A 10461-nucleotide genomic window follows, 5' to 3' on the forward strand; every position below is an offset into this window, starting at 1 on the left:
TGGGTAGGTAGGTAAGTAGGTAGATAGTTAAATAGATAGATAGATGGATCACATGGAGTCACTGCTCTCTTCTGGTCAGTGGTCATGTGACATGAATGGATCAGTTCGATTTTACCTTACTGAGGGGGTGGTACAGCACAAAAGCCTGGATGTAGTAAGTTACCTTAAAATATATAGAGGTGACACGTGCTTTTTAAATGTATTAGGTAGAAACAAAACTTCGTGACACTAGTCAATACTTACTCGATAATCATGTGAGTATCAATTCGATACCACAGAATCAATACTCCCATCACTAACCTCTGCCCTCTGCAGTAGATCAAAGTAAAAACCAGGGAATGGTACTGGGCCGGAGAGCCCTGTGTGCTGTGACAGAAACCCTCGTCTTTGCACGCTCATCTTCATCAATGACCAATTCTTTTTGAAGAACCAAACTTGGCCCGTCGTCAGCAGACAGCGGTCGTTTTCTTTCTTTTTTTTTCTTCCCCTCCACACTTCTTCTTCTGTGGACATATTTCACACTGTGCCTTGTACACTCAAATGAATCCATTGTGTGTGAGAACACGCAGCAGCTCAGACACTCACATGGGGGGGCGGGGGGGGGCAGGAACAGGAGCACCGAACAAAAACTGGACACGCCGTGCATTCTTGCACTGCCTTGTGAAATGTGGAGTTTCAGCTCCACACAGAAGCTGGGCCGAGACCAAACCTCTCCACGGGACCATCGTGTGTTTTTTTTCACACAGCTGTGGTCGTAAAAAAACAAAAAAAAAAAAACGCACCGGCCGACCGAGAACCTTCCCTAAATTAACTCTACAAATGTGTGTTCCCGTTGCCATGGCAGTGCAGTTTGAAAACTTTCCCCATGCAGGGGCGTCAAACGGAGAGAGGGAAAGATGGCGGGAGCAATTAGAGAGCGGGGAATGTGGGGAGTGATGGAAAAAGGACAAGAAAAAGGAGGAGGAGGAGAAGGAGGAGGAGAACCACAGGCTAAGAATGTTCCTCACTGTGTGAAAGAAAGTGAAAAAGACAGTGATTTAGGTGACACACATTCACTATGCCTTCGCTGCTCTTATTCACTCGGTGTCTTTAGTTCAGACTCAGTCTCTTTGAAGACGGCTGAGTTACACTGGAAAGTTCTGTCAGAGCCCCGTCCAACATGTCGGGTACTGGTCTGGTCTGGTTCAGTTCAGGACAGGGGACAAACAAGCTGGAACAGGGAGTCAGTTTGTTCCTCTGAATTATGTGACTCCTTCAAATGACGTGATTCAACCTGTCACACACCAACAGCAGTCATCTGGATGAATTTCCAGTTCGAGTGGAACCTCCGTTTTTCCAACTTAACTCCTTCCTGAAGGCCGTTGGCGAACGGAAAAGTTCAAAAACCGAAAAAACTGTTTCCCCATAGGAATCCATGTTAAATGGATGATAAACTGTTTCCCCATAGGAATCCATGTTAAATGGATTAATCAGTTCCTGGACCCTGGATGACTGCTGATTCAAACTTTTTCGACAGTATTTTGTGTACAAGTTCATACACCAAGACAATGAAAATAATTAGATTGAACAAAAAAGAGATAACAAAACAGAATAAAGAAGAAATCTATAAATAGGAAAGGCGATTTCATTCATCCTTACTGGAGCTGAGGAGTCGTGATTGCGCAATGTTGGCTTCGTTTTCTAACAAATTATTGTCGCCGAATTAACTTCTTAGCTCACTTTTAGAATGTGCTTGCATTTTTTTATATTGTTGTTGTTTGGCTTTTTTTTTTAAGAATTTCAGATATATTTTCTGTTCAAACTTTGACAAAATTTTTATATTGTTGTTGTTTGGCTTTTTCTTAAGTATTTCAGATATATTTTCTGTTCAACACAATGTTCAACTGTAAACAGTCTCCACTTGAGAGTCAATGAGTATTTTCAGCGACATTCCTGNNNGTCCTGTTAACACTCCACTCTGGAAACGTTCCTCCCAACCCTAAATCCCCTCACGGCCATACAAAGCCCATCCATAACCACACCAGCCCTCCACCCTGCAGCTCTTTCCCGGAACGGACACTCCCCCTCCCCGAGCCTAACCCTGCAGCACCCTCACAGTCCAAAATCCCAGGAGCTTGGACCTTATATGCAAGCAGATATAGGAGTAAGTATTTTAACTCTTTTACGAAGTGACATCATCCATGTCTCCCCACTCCACCCTTTTCTAACTGAAATGTATAAAGTATTCAAAACAACACGTGTTTGTAAAAATCTGGACGAACCCAATGTTGTGTCATCTGTTCTGTGGTCAGGTGAGGCAGTAGCAGCAGAGTTTTTACACTGTTCTCACCCTTACAACCCAATACAAATGGTCAAACTGGGAGTGAGGTCATCTGAAAAACAAAACTTTTTTGACATTTTTTCACATTATTGGTGACGTAAAAAAAAAAGTCTTTTTTAGGTTTTGTTAGGTTAGTTTCTGTCGGACTATCTCTGCTTACTTTTTTTTGAATATTTTCTTGGCTAATTGACTTATTTCAGTGTTGACTGTTTGCTGTTTTTCCCCTGATTAAAAACACACATGCACACAAAGACGCCATGAATTTTAATCACTGCACACATGCAAATGGAAATTAGCCTCATCGCCAAGGAAACGCCAAACAACATGCCGCAGCATGTCCTTGGACATTTCTCGTAAGCTCTCTCCACGAAGAAAAGTCTTCAGTGTTCACTGTGAAGTCCAGCTTTAGAAGAGGTTTTTGGGCCGTTTATACAATCAGCGCTTAGTTTTTGTTTCTGTTCTTTAAAGCCTCTGACACGACATTCAGGTTTGTCCAAAAAGAACTTGACTCTGAGTCTTCTGGACTTTAGTCCTTCAGTCCCAGCCCCAGTGTTCAGATGTAAGAACATCGTTCATTCCCTGCTTCCTTGAATCAACTTCCTAATGATATTTCCTAAAGGAAGTTCAATCTATTTTTAGATCATATTTTAGCAGGAGGTTTTACATGGGCTTTGCTAACCTTTACCACGTTTATCAATCATGTTTTAGCTTTATCGGTTCCATAGTGTAGCGGTTAGCATGCCTGCCTTAAAAGCAAGACAGTCCTGGGTTCGACTCCCAGGGGAACTACATGCTTGTCGCCTGCTGGGGGCAGCCTGTTAGCACCCTATATGTTGAGTTTGATTCTGGCTCAATGAAGATTTTGTGATTTTATTTTCGGCCAGTTGCCGCTATTACTTTCTTTTTGCCTCGGAGCAGTTTTGACAAAACTTTATTTATTTGTGTTTTGTTTGTTCTTTCTATCAGTTAACAGCTGTAATTTTTTCACTATAAAAACAACAATTGTTTCGTAAGTGTGTTCCCCCTGTACCTACACCGGTGCATTTCTACGCAACTTAATGATAGTTATATCAGTACATATAACAGCAGGGAAATAAAATCTCAGGTATTTCAGGTATTGTCCTTGTAAAAAAAATATTTTTGGACATCTCTGTCTTTTTCCGCTCCTTTTTTTCCTATCAGATAAACACAGCCTTTAATCTCTGATAAAACCCTGCGGCGCCTGCTGGACAGAAGCTGATCATTACATTTTACAGCTGTTGTGCATTATTCACAGTTTCAGTCACAACGAAATGTCTGTTGTCGTACTTATTGTCTGTGTGGAGCCACCTGCTTTAATATCCCACATCCCAAATTACTGACACAGACTTCCTGGCATCCAGGCCCAGCCGTTTTGTTATTCATCTCTCGAAAACACGAGTTGTTTGGGTTAGTGGCTCGGTATCTACCTTTGTGATCATTCATTCCGAGCAGAACAGATTAGTGATTCAGCACAAGTCTGTTTTCCTGCTGCTGCTGCTGCTGCTGCACCTGGCCAGGTTCTTCCACACACGCACACGCATCCTCTCCTCCTCTCTGTTAGTGAATCATTATGAATTCCATAGTACTGGTGTGTGCTCCCACAGTTGCATCATAAGCCGCAGGGCACAGAGGTCACCGTGGGAAACACAGAGGCCGTTTGACAGAGCGCTGAGTGAAAGGAACTCAGTGTCAGTTGTTGAAATTTGAATTTACTTCCAAGACTGGGAAGGAAATTAGCTGTTTTTCCCATAACAAGCGTTGTAAAAAAATATATATCATATTAATGTCATACATTATGAAGAAGAAATGTATAATGTCCATGAAGTCAAAATTTGTTCATCGCAAAGACTTCAGACCAAATTATCTGCTACTACTACTAACATGTATGACAAAAATGACCAGTTTGGCTATGAACTGGGACCATTAATCACTGGGTTGATTGCCATTTTGCAACATGTTCCTATCATGATATTTTTTACATCACAAATCCATGTTTACGCAGCCAGAATTTTGTATTTAGCACAAAATGAGGTTTTTGAATTTTTCTGAATGTTTCTCTAAAATTGCAATATTGACCTCTGCACCAATGGCATCTTTATCTTATCATCCATACCATCAGCAGGTTCTTCGTCCTGCATCAGTAGACATAATTACTCTGGATGATCGTTGTCATTTTGACATATAGATTACCATATCTGCTTTCCCTCAAAAACAGCTAAGACATCAGTCATGTCGCCACGGTGTCCGCCGTCACCTTCGCTTACGTGTCAGTCGATCTCAGGTCCAGAGAACAGGACATCGTTTCAGTCCTTCGTATTTTTTGTTGTTGTCGTTTTTCTGTCATTGTTCAAAAAGGTGCAAAGATAAAATCGTAAAGTTTGGTCAATAACTTATTCCTCGTTAATAAGTTAATACTCATTAATCGTTGATAGCTCATAGAAAAACACTTTAAAAGCCTTAATGAAAGATCCACTAAAGACATCTGTAGAGTTTTGTTCTCCCTCTGAATGAGGTGTTGAGTGGTCACTGACCAAAGGCTGACCACAGCTGACCCAGGGATCAGGGATCTTGGCAAACGCCTGTAAAAGTCTTCTGCTCAGTGTGTGTGTGTGTGTGTGTGATTTAGTGGAGTCAGTGGATGTTCTGACCTCTGTGGTCAGCAAAGACAGAGGATGTTCTGACTGAACAGGGATTCCACAGTCAGTATGAACCATTCAACCAGTTTTTAATTCCCTTTTTTTAAAAAAAAAAAAGCCTCAGCTCATCATATGTTTTGGAAACTGCGAACAAGGGCATCGGTTGAGCCTCGGAGTTTTATTTAGAAAGGTTGGCAGAAAAGGGAGCTGCCTGTTGTGTTGTGCCATGACAGGAAGAAGGCGGGACCCGAATGCACTGTGAGGGAGACTCTCTTCAGGTGCAGGAAGTTCATTCAAAACACAAAACTTGATTACATCCATTTTCAAAAACAAACAGGATTTCACGAGAGGGGAAAAGACATGAACACCACACAGTAACAACCACAGAACAACCACAAGACACAGAACAATGATCCCACCAACACAGCATGAGGGAGACAGGACACCAGGTGACACCAGTGAGACTGATGACAGAGACACAGGTGAGAAAATGAGTGATTTATGTTAAATTTCAATTTCAAGTATTTTAGTTTGATAGCTGTCATCTGACACAGTGTACTTTGTTATGTTTCAAATATTGATTTATTCCGAGTTTTCTTGTCGAATGCCTTGCTCTGTGTTCGACTGTTCACGCTTTCTTCCGCGAGGCGAGTGAAGCGTTGTTCTGCAAAGAAAGACAAAAAAAAAAAGTGAATGCACCGAGACTGAGAGACGTCTGTACGGAAGCTGCTGGGTGGAGTTGAGAGATGGGGTAGAAAGGAACGACCAGAAGACTGGGAAAGGAAGGAAAGGACTGGGTAGGAAGGTGTGACATCATTATTGGAAAGTCCGTAGTGGAATCCAGGCGTCTTCTTCTCTAGATGATGGTTAACCTCTCATCCAAGAGGAACTTCAAGCTCAGTTCCAACTGAGTGCTGTAAGAGTCGTGGCATTTAGCCGTTACTCAACAGACGAGGTGGCTTAACACTGTCCCGAGGTCAGACTACTCAGCCATCATAAAGCAGTTAACACAGACAGACCCCAAGGGGAACATGGATGATACCCCTTCCCCCTACTTTCACAGTTTGACCCAGGTGATTACAACATCCTGCCATTAGGTCAGGGATCGGCAGTGGTTTCAAGCATTCAGCAACTCTGAGGCTGAATAGCTTTTCCAGCTGTCGGTTAGAACTGTAGAAGCCTCTTTTGAATGTTTGAATTGAGCTGAAGGTCTTCTAGAAATCGTGGCGCTGTGGCACAGAGGCAATGTCTCTGTCATTGGTTCACCTCCTGGGAAAGTTCGAATCCCGGTTAGGGCGGTTGGTACCTTCCAGTGGACTCTCCACCCACAGGAAGGTTCAGGGGGGTTGGTACGGTGCAGTGTGATTTGGGTGGCGACTGCTGCCCCCGCGATGGATGGATGGATGGATGTCTTCTAGAAACCAACACAGTGAAGGTAGAAAGAACATGGTTAGGGTTAGTCAGCAGATTAGGGCAGTAATGAAGATTGTGGAAAGCGTAATGGAACCTAGCGCCAGGCAAGAGGTTGAGCTCAGTGGGTAGCAGTTTTTTCTTTGGGAGTACTGGTAGGAAGGTTCAGAGCAAGAGAGAAAGAGTTACACTGTCTCTTTGTGGTTTCAGAGAAAGCATACGATAGGGTTTCTAGGGAGGAACTGTGGTACTGTTGACAGGCACGAGTGGTAAAGAAGTATAGTTGTGCAGGACATGCGTTTCAGCGAGGCTGTAGTTGTGTTTAAGGTAGGGGTGGAGTCACTGACACATGAGGTCAGGCAGAAGGCTCCGTGGAGCGTGAACTTTGCAGATGACATCTGTGGTAAGAGTATAGAGCAGGCGGGGGGAAAAACTGAAGAGGTGGAGGTTTGTTTTGGAGCAAAGAGGAATGAAGGTCAGCAGGATTAAGAGCAGATACATGTGTGCAAATGAGAGAGAGGCAGGTGGAACCGTAACCTGGTGAAGGTGGATTAGTGTAAATTCCTAGGGTCAGCCATCCAGAGTGATGGATTGGCAAAAAGGTGGAAGGTTGGTAAGACAGTAGTGAGACATGCTATCCAGAGTGATGGATTGGCAAAAAGGTCGGCAAACGAGTGTGGGCAGGTTGGAATGGAAAAAGACGAAGGTGTGGAAGGTTGGTAAGACAGTAGACATGACGTTTTTTTCTGGGAACCCATATTTTATAAGTCACAAACCTTCACGAACCAAGTCAATAGACATTATTTGTAAACTCCTAGGAAACATGATGCGAGACGAGCCAAAACAAATCTCTTGCTACCCACCTGAGGGTCGCAACCCCGTCTTTGGTGAACTCGTTGGTTAAATGTGAAACAGTTTCAGACACTACTTCAGTACATCATATGTACACCAGATTTGGCAATGCACTATGGGATACATAGTAGTATGGGATACATTATTATAGTATACTTCTATTCACTAAACATTCGGACACCACTACAAAATGGCATGCAGCCTATTTAGTGCACTACGTAGGCTGTAGGGTGCGGTTTCAGACACAGCCTACGTAGGCTGCACTGGAGGTGACATTAATGGACAAGACAGAAATGAGCAGACCAGAGGGATAGTTAAGGTGGAGCAGTCTAGAGATAAAGTAAAAGAAAGAGGTGTGTACTGAGGGGAGATAGTGGATACATTAGACCAGTGGTGTCAAACTCATTTAGGTTCAGGGGTCACATACAGCCTAATCAGATGTGGAGTGGGCTGGACCAGTGCAATTATAACATGATTACCTATAAATAACTGCAAATAAAGACAAACATATAAGAAAATATTACTATTGACAAAACACCACAAACATGAAGGGTTTGTGGATAATTTCAGTTTCAAAAGTGGGCCGGATTGAACCACCTAGCGGGCCGGTTTTGGCTCGCGGGCCATAGGTTTACGTTTGTGGGAGGCAAAGTAAAGAAAAGAAAAAAATAACTGAATTAAATTAAGATCACCAAAAGGTGAAAGCTAACTGATGGCTACACATTAGCTTCTGCAATCACATTACAAGAATATCTCAAACACAGCTATGTAATCACATTAGCTTCTGCAATCACATTACAAAAATGTCTCAAACACAGCAACACATTCTGGAAGGGTAAAGATAAAACAAAGCTAAAATCAAAGCTAGCATGGGTTGGTAAGAGCGCTTCCAGTTGAGTTAGAAAAGCAGCTAAACTTGACTTTAGAATGACGTCTGTGCCAGGTCTGCTGACCCTCAGCTTGGAACCCGTCTTTAATTTTGGCCTCCTCCGTGGTTGTATTGGCACTGCTTTTCTAAACAAGTGAGTGAGATCTGTGACAGGTGAATGTCACACTGACGGCACAAATATCACACACTGACGCACACGCATTCACACCAACCCTGTTTCTGCTGGTNCTGTGCTCGTCAGTGCATGCTTATGTGTGTCAGACTTAAGGTGGGCCTTCCCAGACTCATAATCATTTTCTGGTCATTGACATCATTATGTGGAGCTGATAACGGTGAGTTAAGCTGAGTCAACCCAAGTTTAGCTGTGAGTCATTTTTGTCCTGCACGGAATGTTGCAAAGTCAATGGGACGCAGCAGACCAAATGGCAATCCCGAAATTCTCATACTGTGTAGTAAGTGCGATAATGGTTAATATCGGCCACATGCATGCAACACATTGCAAGCAATTAGCTTCAAAGTAGTAGATTCAGGTTACAAAGGATGAAATGAATCTGGCTTGGTAGATGCTGCTGTTGCTGGATTTTAATAAATTAAATATGAAAATATCCATTACTGAAATATATTTTTGAGCGTATTTCTTCCTATGTGGTCCTGTCACCATGATGGTAAACCATTGTTTATCGACCCTGGGGTTGCGGTGTGATGTGGGATCACTTGGAATTCAAATGGGGTCACTTGAAATATTGATTAAAAAAAACTTTCAACCAATTAATATTATTATTAAAAAATTATGAATATAAACACCATATACCAATTTTCTACTCTATATAAATATAAATCCAGTTCAAATAAAATGCAGCATAAAAAACATGTGAGGCGGGGCATCTTGATTGACGGCTGCGATCACATGACTGCAACGCTCTGACAAACATGATCGAAAATGAATTCTAGAAAAAACTAAAATGTCTCTACGGTCGCCAGAAATGAGCGATTTCAAAATGGGCTCACAAGCCAAAAACAGGTTGGGAACCGCTGTGCTAAGCTAACCACATACAGTACATAGTCCACCCCAGTCAGACCGCTGTCTGGCTTCCTATTAATTAATAACAAGGTGTGTGAAATTAAAGCTGAACTAAATGCTGCATCATTTAACCGTATTTTACCTCAACATGAACTTTTCTTAAACCAACACAAAAGAAAGTCAGGGGTTTGATTCCATCTGTACAGGTATGTGCCAAAAGCAACAGACGTGGACTCATCATTCCCAGAAATGCTGTGAAGATAACGTCTTTCCTTTGAATGGCACTTTCAAACGTTAGGCGGGGTTGTATCAGGAACGGCCAGGATTCTTTTTGCACCAGTGACTACAAAACATGTAACCCTCTCAAAGCTCTCTTCATTTTCTCGAACCATTTCCTGGCTAACTGTAATTTGCGCAGTGTTCCAGTGCATAACTTGTCTCACCTCCCTGAGACATTTTTGAGTAATTACCAAAACACTGCCAACGCCTTTGACACGGCCGCACACCAACCACAGCCTCATTTACACAGGTGCAAGAAGTGGTCGCAGTGTCAAGCTGTAATTTTAGTAGTCGAATCTGCTTTGTTTACTGTTAGCGTGCAGTTAATTGCGTTTTTAGAAATTAACTGCTGCTTTGACTTATTTTAGCAACAAGTTACATTTAAACTACCAACATTCTATTTCTCTCAGTTATTTCCGGGATTCTATTTTTTTTTTTTAGCTTCTTTCCCACTGGTGAAAATACAACACGATTTTTTTAATCAATTGTATGGTTTGCCAGTTGTCTGAGACTTCTACATCCTACATCCGATGTACACTATCAAAGCAATATAACGCATCGTGAGAGGAGCAGTGTCTGTCCATCCGTTTTCATTGTGCGATAGTATTGAAGTAATCAAGCGCCGAAGTACTGTCTGAAACCGTTTCTCATTTAACCGATGAGTTCACCATATAGTGTGCTATGAGTGAGTGATTTCAGAAACAGCCCGTGTCTCTGAACCCAGGTTGTCTTATCAACCTTCCATACTGGTCTTTTTCCATTTCAACCTGCCTGCATTCTTTTTTACCCCTTTGTTTGCCAACATTTTTGCGCAATCCATTACTCTGGATGGCTGACCCTAGGAATTTATACTAATCCTGCATGTATTTGTCAATATTACTTTGCCCTATGCGCTTTGTCAATAGCTTAGAATAAAGTAGTAAAATATAATGAGACTTACAGTACAGTGAGTGTAGAATATAATATATATACAGTATGTGTGTAGTAAGGACGGTGCGAGGAGGGTTGGGGGTTCAAAGTTTAAAAAGACCAT

At 42.2% G+C, this 10461-nt stretch overlaps 1 non-coding gene across 1 annotated transcript; it reads left to right on the forward strand.

The window, feature by feature from the left end:
- Positions 1-3035: 3035 nt before the first annotated feature.
- On the forward strand, positions 3036-3109 carry trnal-uaa (transfer RNA leucine (anticodon UAA)). Its single transcript has one exon. It is a non-coding gene; the product is annotated as a tRNA-Leu (tRNA).
- The last annotated feature ends 7352 nt before the right edge of the window (positions 3110-10461 follow it).

The sequence above is a fragment of the Cynoglossus semilaevis genome, chromosome 10, assembly GCF_000523025.1.
Source record: "Cynoglossus semilaevis isolate Cse_v1.0 chromosome 10, Cse_v1.0, whole genome shotgun sequence".
Taxonomy (NCBI): Eukaryota; Metazoa; Chordata; class Actinopteri; order Pleuronectiformes; family Cynoglossidae; genus Cynoglossus; species Cynoglossus semilaevis.